General features: G+C 39.9%; 1 non-coding gene across 1 annotated transcript; it reads left to right on the top strand.

The window, feature by feature from the left end:
* The first annotated feature begins 1,410 nt into the window (after positions 1–1,410).
* On the top strand, positions 1,411–1,517 carry LOC141679636 (small nucleolar RNA R71). Its single transcript, XR_012558148.1, has one exon. It is a non-coding gene; the product is annotated as a small nucleolar RNA R71 (small nucleolar RNA).
* The last annotated feature ends 14,144 nt before the right edge of the window (positions 1,518–15,661 follow it).

The following is a 15,661-nucleotide window of genomic DNA, read 5'->3' as shown; positions in this document are numbered from 1 at the left end:
ACAAAATCTGCTGGAAAGAAGAGCTTATCCACCTTGACGAGCACATCCTCAACTATGCCCCTTGGGTAAGTAATGGAACGGTCAGCCAATTGTAGCGACATGTATGTGGGTTTTGGATCAGGCAGATCCAGCTTTTTAAAGATCGACAACGGCATGAGATTAATGCTTGCTCCCAAATCACAAAGGCACTTGTCAAAAGTTAGATTGCCAATGGTGCAAGGAATGGTGAAGCTTCCTGGATCTTTCAGTTTTGGTGGTAACTTTTGCTGCAGAACAGCGCTGCATTCTTCCGTGAGAGCAACGGTTTCAAGGTCATCCAGTTTCACCTTCCTTGCAAGAATAGTCTTCATAAACTTCGCATAACTAGGCATTTGTTTCAGAGCCTCAGCGAAAGGTATATTGATGTGAAGTTTCTTGAACACCTCCAGAAACTTCCCGAACTGTCTATCCAGCTTTTGTTGCTGCAATCTCTTAGGAAAAGGTGGTGGAGGATAGAGCTGTTTCTCCCCTGTATTAGCCTCAGGCAGAGTGTGTTCAACAGTAGTCTTCCTTGGTTCCGCCGCTTTCTCCTTTTGCTTAGATTCTTCATCTCTAACTTCAGCTTCGACTTCCTTTGCCTTTTCAGCATCAGCCACTTTTCCAGACCTTAAGGTAATAGCCTTGACTTGCTCTTTAGCTTCCTTCCTTCCTGGTACTTCCGTGTCACTGGGAAGAGTGCCAGGTTGACGATTGAGCACTGCATTGGCTAATTGACCGATTTGATTTTCCAAGGTCTTGATAGAAACCGCCTGACTCTTGCACAACAGCTTAAGTTCCTCAAAATCAGCACTAGTGGGTGCAGCTGTACTTCCCTGTTGAGGATATGATTGCCTTGTAGCATACTGCTGTGGTTGCTGGAATCCAGGTGGGTTAAACTGTTTACTCATTCCTTGCTGATATGGTGGTTGAATAGCATTCTGATTATTCCCCCAGCTAAAATTTGGATGATTTCTATTATTAGGATGATAGGTCGCTGGCACAGGCTGCTGTTGTCGCTGGTAATTATTCACATACTGAACAGATTCGTTGACAAGAGAACACTGATCCGTAGCATGAGAACCTGCACAAAGCTCACAGACCATAGCTATTTGATTAACTCCATACGTAGCCAGAGAATCAACCTTCATTGATAGCGCTTGGAGCTGGGCTGCAATAGCGGTGGCTGCATCAACTTCCAGAATACCTGCTACCTTGCCTGACGTCATCCTCTGAGTTGGGTTTTGATGCTCATTTGCAGCCATCGTCTCTATAAGATTATACGCCTCAGTATAGCTTTTAGCCCATAAGGCTCCTCCAGCTGCTACATTGAGCATGGGCCGAGATTGGGCCCCCAAACCATTATAGAAACCAGTGATCACCATCCAATCCGGCATTCCATGATGTGGACATTTTCTCAACATTTCCTTGTAGCGTTCCCAAGCCTCGCACATAGATTCTGTAGGTTGCTGCGCAAACTGAGTAAGAGCACTCCTCATAGCAGCAGTCTTTGCCATTGGATAAAACTTCACCAGAAATTTTTGCGCAAGATCTTGCCACGTAGTGATGGACCCAGCTGGTTCAGAATGTAACCAGTCTTTAGCCTTATCCCTCAGTGAGAATGGGAAAAGCCTCAACTTGATAGCCTCATCAGTCACGCCATTATACTTAAAAGTGCTGCAGATCTCGACAAAATTCCTTATGTGCATGTTGGGGTCTTCAGTTGCCGCTCCTCCAAAAGAAACAGAATTCTGCACCATCTGAATAGTGCCCGGCTTGATTTCAAAGGTGTTAGCTTGAATAGCCGGATGAAGGATGCTTGACTAAATGTCATCAATTTTAGGCCGAGAAAAATCCATAAGAGCTGGATCAGCTTGAACAATACGATCTCCCATGTTTACTGGTTCTTTCTGCTCAGTTCCTGAATCCGAATCCTCAAAATCTAACTTCTCCAGAATATCAAGAACTTCGTCTGTCTCCTCAGCTGTATCTAAAGTCCTCTTGCGAGCACGAGAACGAGTTTGCATAAACGCTTGCTAAAGTACCTGAAACACAACCGAAAAGAGTAAGTAACTACTACGTCCTAATCACTGAGTCCTAATGACCAATGATGGTAAGTACATAAACTAAACAAATACGCCGAGTCCCCGGTAGCGGCACCAAAAACTTGTTAGGGCGAAAACACGCGCTAATATTCACGCAAGTATACGCGTTCGCAAGTAATATAGAATATTTTCTAGTTCGTTCCCTCAGAGACTCAGACTAAATTATTGTCTAATTAAACTCACTCACCAATGTATGATTACTTCTCAATGTTAAGATAATAACACTTAAAATTGTTGATTAACTATTAACTATAATTAACTACTTAATTAACCACTTAACTAACACTTCAATTTATCAATAATAAAACACTCATGAGATCACAACTTCATTATTACTTCCTTCTATAGCCATTGTGATTACCTTTAGCATGTGACAGTGATGATATTAATCGAATAACACTAAACTGATAAAAGCCAACTTTCATTGTACTAATACCATTCTACCAAGCATCCACAATTAAGATAGAAGTTGAATAGTCATCAATTATGTTGAGTTCCTATATGTCTACAGAAATTGACAACACAACGATTTAAGCTCAAGTTATTCCTTTTGATTACATAGGGCAAATAAAACTGTTAGAGTTACCCACTAATCATGCTCAACGTACATGAACCTATGCTAGCATGGCAAGTTCTAAATCTCAAGATCCACCGTCGCTTCACAAGAGATTAACACCCTATCTTATATGTTCGCGACGCACATAAGACGAATACGCACAACCAATACTAGATATCATGCAATCATCATACACTAAAGTATTAAACAATTAACTAAAGAATTCCATAATAAATCCGTTACAACCCCATGATCACGATTAGCCCATAATAGAACTTATCGCCATCATGGGTTCATATGAAATCATGATAAACAAACACAAGAAAATAATAACTAAACTAATTATATTAAAACAGAGTACGTCACAAGAGTAAATAAGTCAAAGCAAGAAAACTAGCATCCAACGTTACAACGAAACAAGAATCATAAGAAAATATGCTTCCTCTTCGTTGCGGTGTGCTAAATCGGTCTTCTTCCTTATCTCTTTCGCTTCTTGCGTAAAACACAATCTAAAACATAATCCCCTTAATACTCTCCGTGAAAACGTCTCAAATCTACCTATATAATAGTCCCATAAAACTCAGATTACATAGAAGTTGGAAGCTAAACAGAAGTAGAAGTCTAAAATAATTTATCTTTTTCCCCGACCCTGCGCGGCCGCTCAGCATAGCTGCGCGGGCGCGCAGGTTGCTGCGCGGCCGCTCAGCATTGCTGCGCGGGCGCGCAGGCCTCTACTGGAAAAAATCCAGGTTTGCTCCGTTTCTTCGCCGTAATCTGCCCATTCCTTTCCTCTCGCAATGGTGAACACATGCCAAGGCTTATTCTTGATGATTCCTCCCCCGAAATGCAACTAATACCCTGAAATGCATAAACACTAGAAACACGCATCAAATACACAAAATACTTGATTTCAAGACACCAATTTAAGCCATTTTAAGATGTTCTAAGTGGTATAAAATGCCACTTATCACACGCTGCTTCAGCGCGGGCATGCCGTCCTTCTGGATAAAATTCTGTTTTCTTTTCTTATTGTTAATTTGAGATGGTATTTTCACAAGACCTTATTCTAGACACCATCTTAACACCGAATTAGCACTGAAACCATGCTAATTCACCTGATTACCTGGAAAATGCCTGCAATGTAAAAACACTACAAAAATATGTTAAAAATATAACAACTTGAGTACAAAACAATAATTCAAAGTTTTACGGAGCGTAATAAAGTGTCATAAATTCCACTCAACGTACCCCGAAACTTGAACCAATGCTTGTCCTCAAGCATAAACAGACTCAAAGAACAAGAAATAAAAATGCATGAATGTAAAATATATGAATGCAACGATCTCCATAGAATAACTAAACCAATTAACAAGCAACATCTCAACAAATGCAGTTATTCGCACAAAGATCAATCAACCCCACAAATCAACTTACAAGCCAAAAACGTGCATGTGTGCAAATGCTTACAAATATACTATCGCAACTAGATCAATAATCATGACTCACTACTCATCAAAGCAATCGCAAGGTTATAAATAGAATGAAGCTAGACTAAAAATAACTTATAACACTTCAATTCTTATATCAGAGGTTTACATGGATTCATGCTTTTCACAACACAAAATATCACAAATATGCTTATTTGATTGTGCAATGAGTGAGGTCCAAAAAAGACTTATACAATATTACCCATGTAGTGAGCGTTAGGTTAGTGGATCCCAGACTATAAAAAGCCTTAGGTCACTAGGCATAAAAGTCCCCTAAGAACTTAGTAACTCGAGTATTAAAGCGCCCACTCATGATCAATTATGCATAAACACATATTTTTTTCTTTTTTTTCTTTTTATCTTTTTTTATATCTTTTTTTCCACAAATTTCTGAACGAGTGCGTTTCGCTCCATCTCGTTCAACCCTAGACTACTCATATAAAATGAGCTGGCTACTAGCCATTTGACACCTAGCCACAACAACTAGCAATGAAATCCAATTTTCTCTAATTTTTAAATATCCATGTTAATTTATTATCAAGAGAATATCCTAAATTCTAAATATAAACAAGCAAATAAAAATCGATAAATAAATAAACCATGACCATGATCTAGCCCTCAAGCAACCTATAAGACTTAGTGAAATACAATTGTCTCTAGCATGCAAATCAACTCGATAAGACTTAATATCACTAAATACGACATCACTACACTAGCATCAATATCACAAATCAATCGGAAAAATCATCTAAGGGATCATGTTATTATGCAAATGCATGAACTATATGAACAATATATCATAAAAACTACAAAAATAAAAAAACTACTATATGGCAAATATGCAAATATATGAACTAAACTAGCATGAATATGTAAACTACATGCGACTCACACAAAACACATACTCCTTAACAACTATCCTCAAACTTAAAATATTCACTGTCCTCAGTGAAGGTAATAGCAAGGAATCAAGCATACCTAATCCGAACCAGGATCATCACCCTCAAGGGGTAGAGTGTCAGGAGTGTCTGGAGGTGGATACACCGAATACTAGCCACTGGATGTCAACTTCTGTGGCTCTGAAAGTAGTCCCCAACACCTCGGTGAGGTCATGTGCAAACCTGCTATGAATGTCAAGCATAACATCCATCCTCCTAGCTAGACGCCTATATTGTGTCGAACTCAAACCAGCACTGCCCTGTGCTTCCTCCTGCTGCTACTGTTGCGATCCCGAAGGACCAACCTCCTCTCCCAATTGAGCTCTCCAAGCTGCTCTCCTTGCCTATTGCGTCCCACCAACAAAAGTCTGATCCGCTGGCCTACCACCTGGTAGATGATCATATGAATAATAAAGCCCCTTAGTGTCTGGCTTCCCACCATACCACTCAGTCATGTTTAACAGCATTGAACTATCAATCGGAGCACTAGGCAGCTGTATCTGCTCATGTGCGGGCCAACAAACTCCAACCTCCACGCACAACTTCATCACAATGGACGTATAGGGTATCGAACCCATAGTACTCCCTCGCAAGAACCTCAGAATACCCTTATGGATAACCATCCCAAGATCAATATAGTCTCCTTGTAAAATACCCCATAGTAAACGAGCATGCTCCACAATGATCTCATGCATGTGAGAAGATGGCATGATGTTAGCACAAATAAAAGCATTCCATGTAGGTGCAAACCTATTCATGCACGATGCCGGAAACGTGGTATACTCATCCCTGCCCTTCTTGAACTTCCAATGAGTCTCAGGCACAAAAAGGGTCGCAACAATGAAATCCAAGTTAAACTCCTCCGGAGTCTTCTCATTCCGGTTCTCTTGATCCGCCCTCCTCTCAGGCTGCTCAATCACCCTACAAATCGCCTCCGCACTATAATCCACTGTCATTCCCCTCTCCACCGTGAAACCGTTCTTCTCCGCCTTAGCATTAGCATAGAACTCACGGACCACACTCACGGGCATAACAGCGGGTGCCTCGCAGAAAACCACCTAACCCATCTCCAAGATCATCTCCAATAACTTACCATCTTTCCCCAATGGAAGAAAACCATGCTCCTTGGCTATAGGCTTCGAAAGAAGCCTCAAATACTCCGCCTCTGCATCAGGAATTGAAAACCTTGGCCTCAAACAACCCGTACTCAAAGAATCGGTGGTACTGCTGCTAACTTGAGTTCGTTGTCTTTTTGGTGCCATTGAGATTGAAAGAGATTGAGAGAATATGAGTTTGTAAGAGAAATTGTATGTTTGAGAGTTTTGAGAAGTGATGGAGAAGTTTGTGAATAATTGTGTATACATATAGGAGATTGGGAAATAATTAGTTATAGAAAAGGAGTGGGCATTGATTATGGGAATAATGGGTTTGATTTGGAGAGGGAAATTTGGGATGTGGAAGAGTAAAAATCGGGCGGGAATTGATTTTGTATTAAAACCCCGATTTTCTCTTCAAAATCTGCCTTATATTTTTTTTTCTGAATACGGACCCCAGCGCGGGCGCGCGCTGTCTTGGCGCGGGTGCGCCCAGTTTCTGGAGTTTCAGCGCGGGCGCGCCCAGTTATTGGAAAACAGCGCGGCTGCCCCACTTTTCAGCGCGGGCGCGCCGTGCTACCAAAGTTGACCCTGAATTTTTTTTGTTTTTCTATTTTTTTTATGTTTTTCTCTTTTCTTTTAGCTTCCTCTACCTACTAATATACAACAAACTTGGGTTGCCTCCCAAGAAGCACTTAGTTTAGGTTGTTAGCTCGACATAGAATACCGAGATCAAGTAGTCAATAAAAAGGCACTAACCACCTCACGGTTTGCCGTATCCCCATAGTAGTGCTTCAACCTCTGCCCATTTACTTTAAATGTCTGGCCTGGATTATTCTCAAAAATCTCCAGAGCTGCATGCGGAAACACAATTTTGATTATGAAAGGCCCTGAACATCTCGACTTCAATTTTCCAGGAAAAAGACGGAGATGAGAGTTAAACAATAGAACTTGTTGTCCCGACACAAATGACTTAAGCACTAAACCTATATCATGCCACTTCTTAACTATCTCCTTGTACATTTTGTTGTTTTAATACGCTTGAAGCCGAAACTCGTCGAGTTCATTCAATTGAAGCATTCTCTTCTTACCAGTTGCATCCAAATCAAGGTTCAACTTCTTCAAAGCCCAATATGCTTTATGCTCGAGTTCCACGTGCAAATGACACCCCTTACCATAGACCAACTGAAATGGCAACATTCCCAATGGAGTCTTGTATGTTGTTCTATATGCCCAGACAGTTTCATCCAGCTTCAAAGACCAATCCTTCCTTGATGGACACACAACTTTCTGTAAGATACGCTTGATCTCGCTGTTAGACACCTCTGCTTGACCATTAGTCTACGGATGGTAGGTTGTTGCAATGTGATGATTCACATTATACCTTTACATCATGGCAGTGAATTTGTGATTATAAAAATGCGATCCCTCATCACTGATTATGACTCTTGGAGTCCCAAATCTTGTGAAAATCTTCTTATGAAGAAAATTAAGCACCAACTTTGCATCATTTGTCGGCAAATCCTTGAATTCCACCCATTTCGACACATAATCGACCATCAACAAGATATACTAATTATTGCAAGATGAGACAAATGGCCCCATGAAGTTTATTCCCCACACATCGAAGACTTCAACCTCGAGAAGCACATTAAGAGACATCTCATCCCTTTTAGACATATTACCCACACGCTGGCATTGATCACACTTCAAAACAAAGTGATGCTCATCCTTAAACAATGTAGGCCAGAAGAATCCCGCTTGAAGGACACGAGATGATGTCTTCTCTCCACCATAGTGGCCTCCATAAACAGTTGAATGACAGTCTCGCAAGATCCCCCTGTTTCACTATACGGAATACATCTCCTAATGATTTGGTCAGCTCCTTGCCTAAACAGATATGGTTCATCCCACATGTACCACTTCACCTCATAAAGAAACTTCTTCCTTTGACATACGATACGTCGGGAGGCATGATATTACTCACAAGGTAGTTCACAATATCTGCAAACCACGATTCTTCCTCTTGCACTCTAAACAGCTGCTCATCGGGAAAAGACTCATTTATTAATGTCTTATCCAGTGAAGTTGCACTTGGATTCTCTAAACGAGAGAGATGATCAGTAACTTGATTCTCAGTACCTTTTTTGTCCTTGATCTTCAACTCAAATTCCTGAAGCAAAAGAACCCATCTGATTAATCTAGGCTCGAGTCTTTCTTCGAGACAAGATATCGAATTATAGCTAGGCACCCATCATCCAACTTGAATGGGACATCCTTCTCCAGAAGATAGTACAAAGGTTTAGAAATTTTTTAGAAGTCCTTGATGAACCGCCTGTAGAAGCCCGCATGACCAAGAAAACTGTGAACTCCTTTAACAGAAATTGGTGGAGGAAGATTTTCAATGACCCCCACCTTGGCTTTGTCCACCTCAAGACCCTTACTAGAGATCTTGTGACCAAGAATAATCCCTGTCGCACCTAAGAATAACCCTTACTATTGATCGATCCAATGAGGGTCGAGATTGGTGAAAACAAGAAGGACCCAAGATAAGAGACGTCCTAAGTATGATCGAGAGTCAGTCGTGGCAATGTTCACATCTAAAGACTAAGGCAATGACTTATGGAAAAATGGTGATTTTTGTTCTCACCAGGACTTAAGAGAAGCATTTTCACATAAGCGGTGATTGAAATGAGGTAGAAAATTTAGTTGGAGGTGGTTAAAATGACATTGATTGTAAGGAAATTTTACTATCAGGAAAGGCCAAAGAGGTGGTCAACACTTTAAGTGTAAGAGGACAATTATCAGCGCTCGTGCCAGAGGAATACAGTGATAATGGTTAATTCCGTGAAGGTTGTATTATGGTGTGAAAGATTGACATTCCTTCTGATGACTTTGCGGTACTCAACCGTAATAGTAGTTTGGTAAAGATTAAATTCATGTAATCGCCGTGAGCGGGCTTTCTATCTTAGAAGGTCCTATCTTGAGATAAGCCAAGAGCATGTTACGAAAAGACTAAATGAACCTTTGAGCTTCACGTCTCCCAGTAAAGAAATATGGTTAATAATGGTATTAGCCTGCTATCGTTGCTTTGATTGAAACTCTTCTGCAATTTTATCTGCTTCATGTCATGTATGTACGTCAGGATCAGGAATGTTCTTCACGAATCATGAATGGTGATTATGTTACCTCCTTAGAAGGATTCGATATGATATGAATGGACTCCGTATGGTTAGCTATTAAAATTTCATGGAAAATGAATGACTACAGTAGGTCAATAGTGGGCCATAGTAATACAGGAATGATTCTGCGAGTAATGAGCCGATTACTTACAACCGTGAGAGTTGTATTGGAATGGATGTTGAGAGTGAGAACCACTAATCGGGTCGTGGTGGTGTATAAGTTATCATTGATAGGCTAATTAAGTCGACTATCTACCTATTGAATACTTATTCTATAACGACTCGTACATTTTTGTAATATTTAAATGTGTAATTATTAAATAAGTTATGTGTATGGGATCTGTCAGTTGAATATTATTTTTATTAATATTTTATTAATTATGTGTGATTATGGGTGTTCGAGGATCGTTGGTGTAATTAGTTGTGGCGTTGTGTTATTTGTTTTATGGTTAAAAGTGGTTATATTCAAGATTTATTTTCATAAATATGGGGATTATCTCTAAAATTATTTTTATGGCTTCATAACTTTATTAATTATTTCTAGGAGTTTTTAAAATTGAGAAATCAATATTTTATTGATTATTTACCCTTAAATGATTTTATGGAAATTTTATTTTATTATTTTTTAATTATTTCAAGAATTTTAAAATTATTCCGGTAAATTTTTGGCTTTTATTTAACCGTGCGTGAACTCGTTAGATTGTTAAATGCGGGTCTGGTGTGCGATTTCAAAATGATTTTAAAAAAATTCTAAAAATGTTGTGTATTATCAATTTTAAATATTGTTGGAATTTTGAGGTTTATTTTAAGACTATTTCAATTCGTTCTGTTCGGGAAGTGTATCATGATTAAATAGATCGGTGTGTCAGTTGCGGTATTAAGGAAAAGAAACCGGGTAAATAAACCCGATATCATTCCCTTTCCCAGTTAATCCCTAGTTCCTCTCTTTCTAAACATCAGCTTCTTGTCTCTCTCGCCTCTCGATTTCACTCCGTCTCTAATCTCTTTTCTTTTGAATTTCTTTGCTCCCTTAATCCCTCTCGTTCTTTGTTCTCCTCGATTTATTTTCTTCCTCTCGCTGCTTGCTTCCGGTAAGTCACCGCGCCGTTCTGTTTTCCGGCGAGATCGTCGCCCTTCTTTCTATTGATTCACCGATTGCTTCATGTTTATGTATATACATACTTGCTGTATGTATACGTTTCTGTGTGTGTGAAATCGTGTGTGTTTCAGGCTGTCAGAGTGTGTGTGTTGTGTGATATTTTCTGGCATGTTCTGGTCGTGTTCTTCCCCGTTTCTGTTGTGGTGGCGCGTGCTTAGCACGCGAGTGTGTTGCCCTGTGTTGCCTTGGTTCGAATTATTCTGATTAAAAATTTTATTTTATTTTATTTTATTTTTTTTTCTTTGCAGGAAAGATTATTTGATTGATTTCGTGAAATAAATAATTTATATGCGAGGATTATAGATTAATCGATGGAATTTACGTAGGATACCCGGTATAAACGGTAACCCGTAAATTTTATCGCCGTCGGCGATGAGCTTCGGCGAGCCGACGGTGGACTATGATGATTCGATCTGAGTCCTACAATTTAAAATACAAAATACGATCTAAGGTGCGAATTGCGAATAAAATACTATTAAACCATAAAAACACGGCTAATAATTAATAATTATATTTAATTGGTAACTGAGAATTTTGGACTGATATTGATGACTGAAATCGGTGGTTGGGTTTAAATTGCGATTGATTGTAGTTGTGTTTGTTTGGACGTCGGGATGTTCGACGGGTAGTCCGATAAATAAAGGGGTGCTGCCCGATTTTCGGAAAATTAAATTACGGAAATACGAGGCCGTACCCAATGGCTATCGGAACGTCGATCGATTATATGTAACTATTTTGTACAAAACCTGATTATGTGTTGCGATGGAATACTTTTCGAAACCGATAACCCTAATTTCGTAAAAGGACAAATATACCTATATTACGAACACGAGCACTGAACCGGCTTTTGAAGACGTGAACCCTAATTGATACGTGTATTATTATATTGAAAATGTTACGAGTTGGGTTTGTTAACATATGGGTAGATTGTTAGCAAGGATAGTCAAGCTTATTCGGACGTCTAATTTAGGGTATTTTGGTTCCTGTAGATTCCAGTTGAAATCCTTAGCATCCCGGTCAGTGCAAAGCCAGTCAGAAATTAGTGTTAAAGCGTATTAAGGCAAGTACCCCTGATCATATCTTTATGGTTCAGTATATATGAATATAATGTTGTCTTATTCTCGTACTGGAACAGAATGATTTAAGTTACGTATTCCCTGGGTTTCAAATTATTTTATTAACTTGTGTTTTGGGGGAAAAGTAACTTCTGAAAATACCTATCTCTAAGCTTTGAATAAAATGGAAATGTTTTGGGAAAATGTGCTGTGTTATAATTGTTTTAACAAGAGATAGGTAAGTGAATTGGAAAACTGGATAAAAATGATCAGATAATTGGATGAGTGTGCGCAGAAGGCCCGTAACGGCCTGGAAGTTAGCGTAAGAGGCGAAGTGGTTGCGCACCCTATTATAACCACCAGCCCAGCGTGACAGAGACCTAGCTAGTCTCTGAGTTCCGGAACAAGTTTCATATGATAGCCTGATCAGCTGTCTCACCAGGAATCATCCAATGCATGTATATCTGAGCAAGCGATTTTGAGGTTCCCGGAAAGGGACAAGTTTTATGGTTCCCGTAAAGGAACAATTAGTTTTATAGGTCCTGCGATGGGACAAATGATTTGGAAATGTAAGTAGCATGCTAAATTTAATCCTGCTATTTACACAGCACTATTAATAAAATGTTTAGAGAGCATGCTAGCTATTAAAGATCCAGTTTCAACAGTTTATCAGTTTTTATCTATTTACACTTGTTTTACTTGTTTTCCACTATCAAGTTGTAATTTCTGTTCCTACAATTGTTTATTATAAACTGTTTTAGTTAGTAATCATATAGTGGTACTGCTGAGCGGTTGATCGCTCACTCTTACAAATGTGTTTGTATATTTTCGCATTGCAGACGCTTAGGGGATGTTGCTGTTTTGCTAAGGGCCAGTTTCCAACTCCTCCTGTGTCGAGCTCCTCTGAATAGGTTGTGTCTGGGAAGTGTGGTCTGTGAGATGCTATAGAATAATAGTCACAGATGGCAGGTTGTTTTTAATAAGATGGTTTGTAATAAGTGTGTAACCTAAGTTATACTTGAACCTGGAAAAGGTCTTGTGGAAGAGTTGTTTATATTGAAATAAAGTAAGTAGTTGTCTTATAATTATAGTTTCATTTTGTTAGTGACGTCAACTCATAACCCGGGGTTGAGGCCGTTACAGGTTGGTATCAGAGCTACAGGTTTGAGTCCCTGATTTAGGTTAGGAGTAGAGTCAGAAAGGGGTAATATTGGTATATAGGGAGTGAATCAGCAACTCACATCTAAAGGAGCAAGTTTAAAAGTCTAGTTGAGGGTTCGAAGGCGTAACCCTGGCATATTTTGAGGATTTTGGAACTGCCCTAATCTTTAGTGTGTTTTCCCTGGTATATGTACCATTGGTAGTAGCCAATAAGGATTCCTAGATAGTTTTCCACCAGAACGAGTTCGACCATGTGAATTTAGTTAGTGTTATATTATAGGTGTTGTTGCATGCTGCTAGTGTCGTGTTGTTATTACTGTTGTTATTTTATTGTTGCAATTGTTGCTGATTTTGTTAAATCTAGCCACTCATTACAGTCGGACCCCAACTCAATGAGGGTGGGAATATTTTTTTTTGCGGCAGTATTCTCTTGGCACATGAAAATGTTGCTACCCGGGGGCAATTCTTTTAAACTAAAATCATTCGCTATATTTCAGGAGAATGCCGCCCAAGAAGAATATCCCACCCAATTCCTCTAGCAGAGCTTCTGAAGGGGGCCCAGTTATGGGTGAGTTTCTAGATTTGCTGCGCCAACAATCTAATCAAATGGCTCAGCAGCAAGAACAATTTCAGCAGCAACAACAGCTATTTCTACAACAACAGCAACAACAGCAGCAGTTCATACAGCAGCAGCAACAACAAATTCAACAACAACAGCTGCAGCTTCAGCAGCAACCTCAGCAAAGAGAAGTGAACCAAACTGTGAGTTTTAAATCTTTTCAGTCGGTAAAGCCTCCAGAATTTAAGGGCGAGGTGGACCCAGTTGCTGCTAGGATTTGGCTAAAGGAAATAGAGAAAGCTTTCACCCTTACGCAAGTAAGTGATAATCTTAGATCAGACTATGCGAGCTATTTTCTCAAGGGTGAAGCGAATTATTGGTGGGAATCCACCCGTGCCGTGGAAGGAGAAGGCCCTGTCTTGTGGGCCAGGTTTATAGAGTTGTTCTTGGAAAAATATTTTCCGGACTGTTTGCAGAACCAGTTAGAAGTTGAGTTTTTGGAATTGAAGCAGGATGAAAAGAGTGTGGCTGAGTATGAGGCAAAGTTTACGGAATCGGCCCGATTGGTGCCTGTGTATGTGAATACTGAAGCTCAGAAAGCAAAGAGGTTCCAGCAGGGACTGAAGCCAGAAATTCGCAGTGGGGTTGTAGCCTTGCAGCTCAAGACATATTCCTCCATAGTTCAGGCCGCGCTGGTAATTGAAAGTGACCAGAAGTTGGCTGCCAAGGAAAAGGGCGATAAAAAGCGGAAATCTGAAAGCATCACTGGTGAAACGAATCCAGGGGGATCCGGTCAGAGGTTTCAGAAGAGGTTTGGCCAGAACAGAAATAAAAGATATAGAAGACCGAATTTTTCTCAGGTTAGGCCTGCTACCACCTTAGTTGCCTCCACTCCAGCTCAGTCATCAAATTCCGTAAGAGATTGTAAGGTATGTGGGAAGAGACATAGTGGCCCGTGCAAAAGGGATGTTCAGTGCTTCAAATGTCATCAAAAGGGTCATTACGCATCTGAATGTAATATAGAGAAACCCGCAGTTACTTGCTACAACTGTGGGAAGGTGGGACATGTTGCTCGGTATTGTAAGGCAGCTACTCAAGGTACTGCATCTCAAGGACCGGCATCCAGCACCGCTAAAGCTAGAACTTTCAAAATGACAAAAAAATCCAATGCTCAGGACTCGGACGTAGTGGCAGGTACGCTCTCTCTCAACTCCGTACCTGTTAAAGTTTTATTTGATTCAGGAGCATCTAAGTCTTTTATATCAAAGAATTGTGTGGTTAAGATGGACTTAATGTTAGAAGATTTGGTTGAACCTTTGACTATAGAAGTAGCCAATCAGGATAAAGTTTCAGTGAGTCAGTTTTGCCCTAAGTGTCAATTGGAAATCCACGGATACTCTTTTTCGGCTGATCTAATACCCTTCGAGCTAGGAGAGTTCGACGTGATTTTTGGAATGGATTGGTTGTCCCAGTATAAGGCTAACATTGATTGTAAGAAGAAGAAAATTTTGATGGTTACTGGGGATAATATTAAGGTGACTTATCAAGGACAAAGGCAAGAAAAGAAATTTCTCTCGATACTCCAGACGAAGAAATTGTTAAGACAAGGATGTGAAGCTTACTTAGCACATGTGGTGGACGTGGAGAAGGAAGTACTTGATTTAGATAAGATTCCAATAGTAAGAGAATTCCCAAACATTTTTCCAAATGAATTGCCCGGATTGCCACCAGATCGTGAAATTGAGTTTTCCATAGACTTAGTTCCCGGAGCAGAACCAGTTTCAAAGGCACCCTATCACATGGCTCCAGTGGAAATGAAAGAACTAGCTAAGCAACTCCAGGAATTATTGGACAAAGGCGTGATTAGGCCAAGTATATCCCCGTGGGGTGCTCCAGTGTTATTCGTAAAGAAGAAGGATGGAAGTATGAGATTGTGTATTGATTATCGGGAATTAAACAAGTTAACCATTAAAAACAAGTATCCCCTGCCAAGGATAGATGTCCTGTTTGACCAACTTAAGGGAGCGTGTTGTTTCTCGAAGATTGACTTGAGATCAGGCTACCATCAGTTAAAGATTAAGCCTGAAGACATACCAAAGACTGCATTCAGGACCCGATACAGACATTATGAGTTCTTAGTAATGTCGTTTGGATTGACCAATGCACCAGCTGCCTTCATGGATTTAATGAATCGGGTGTATAAAGAATACTTGGATAAGTTTGTGATTGTATTTATTGATGACATCCTCATTTATTCGAAGACTAGAGAAGATCATGCTAATCATTTGAAGATTTCCCTGCAAAGGCTAAGAGAGAAGCAGTTGTACGCAAAGTTTTCGAAGTGCGAATT

Source organism: Apium graveolens, chromosome 1 (assembly GCF_009905375.1).
Source record: "Apium graveolens cultivar Ventura chromosome 1, ASM990537v1, whole genome shotgun sequence".
Lineage (NCBI taxonomy): Eukaryota > Viridiplantae > Streptophyta > Magnoliopsida > Apiales > Apiaceae > Apium > Apium graveolens.
The sequence above is the reverse complement of the archived record's forward strand: the minus strand, read 5'-3'. Positions and strand labels throughout refer to the sequence as shown.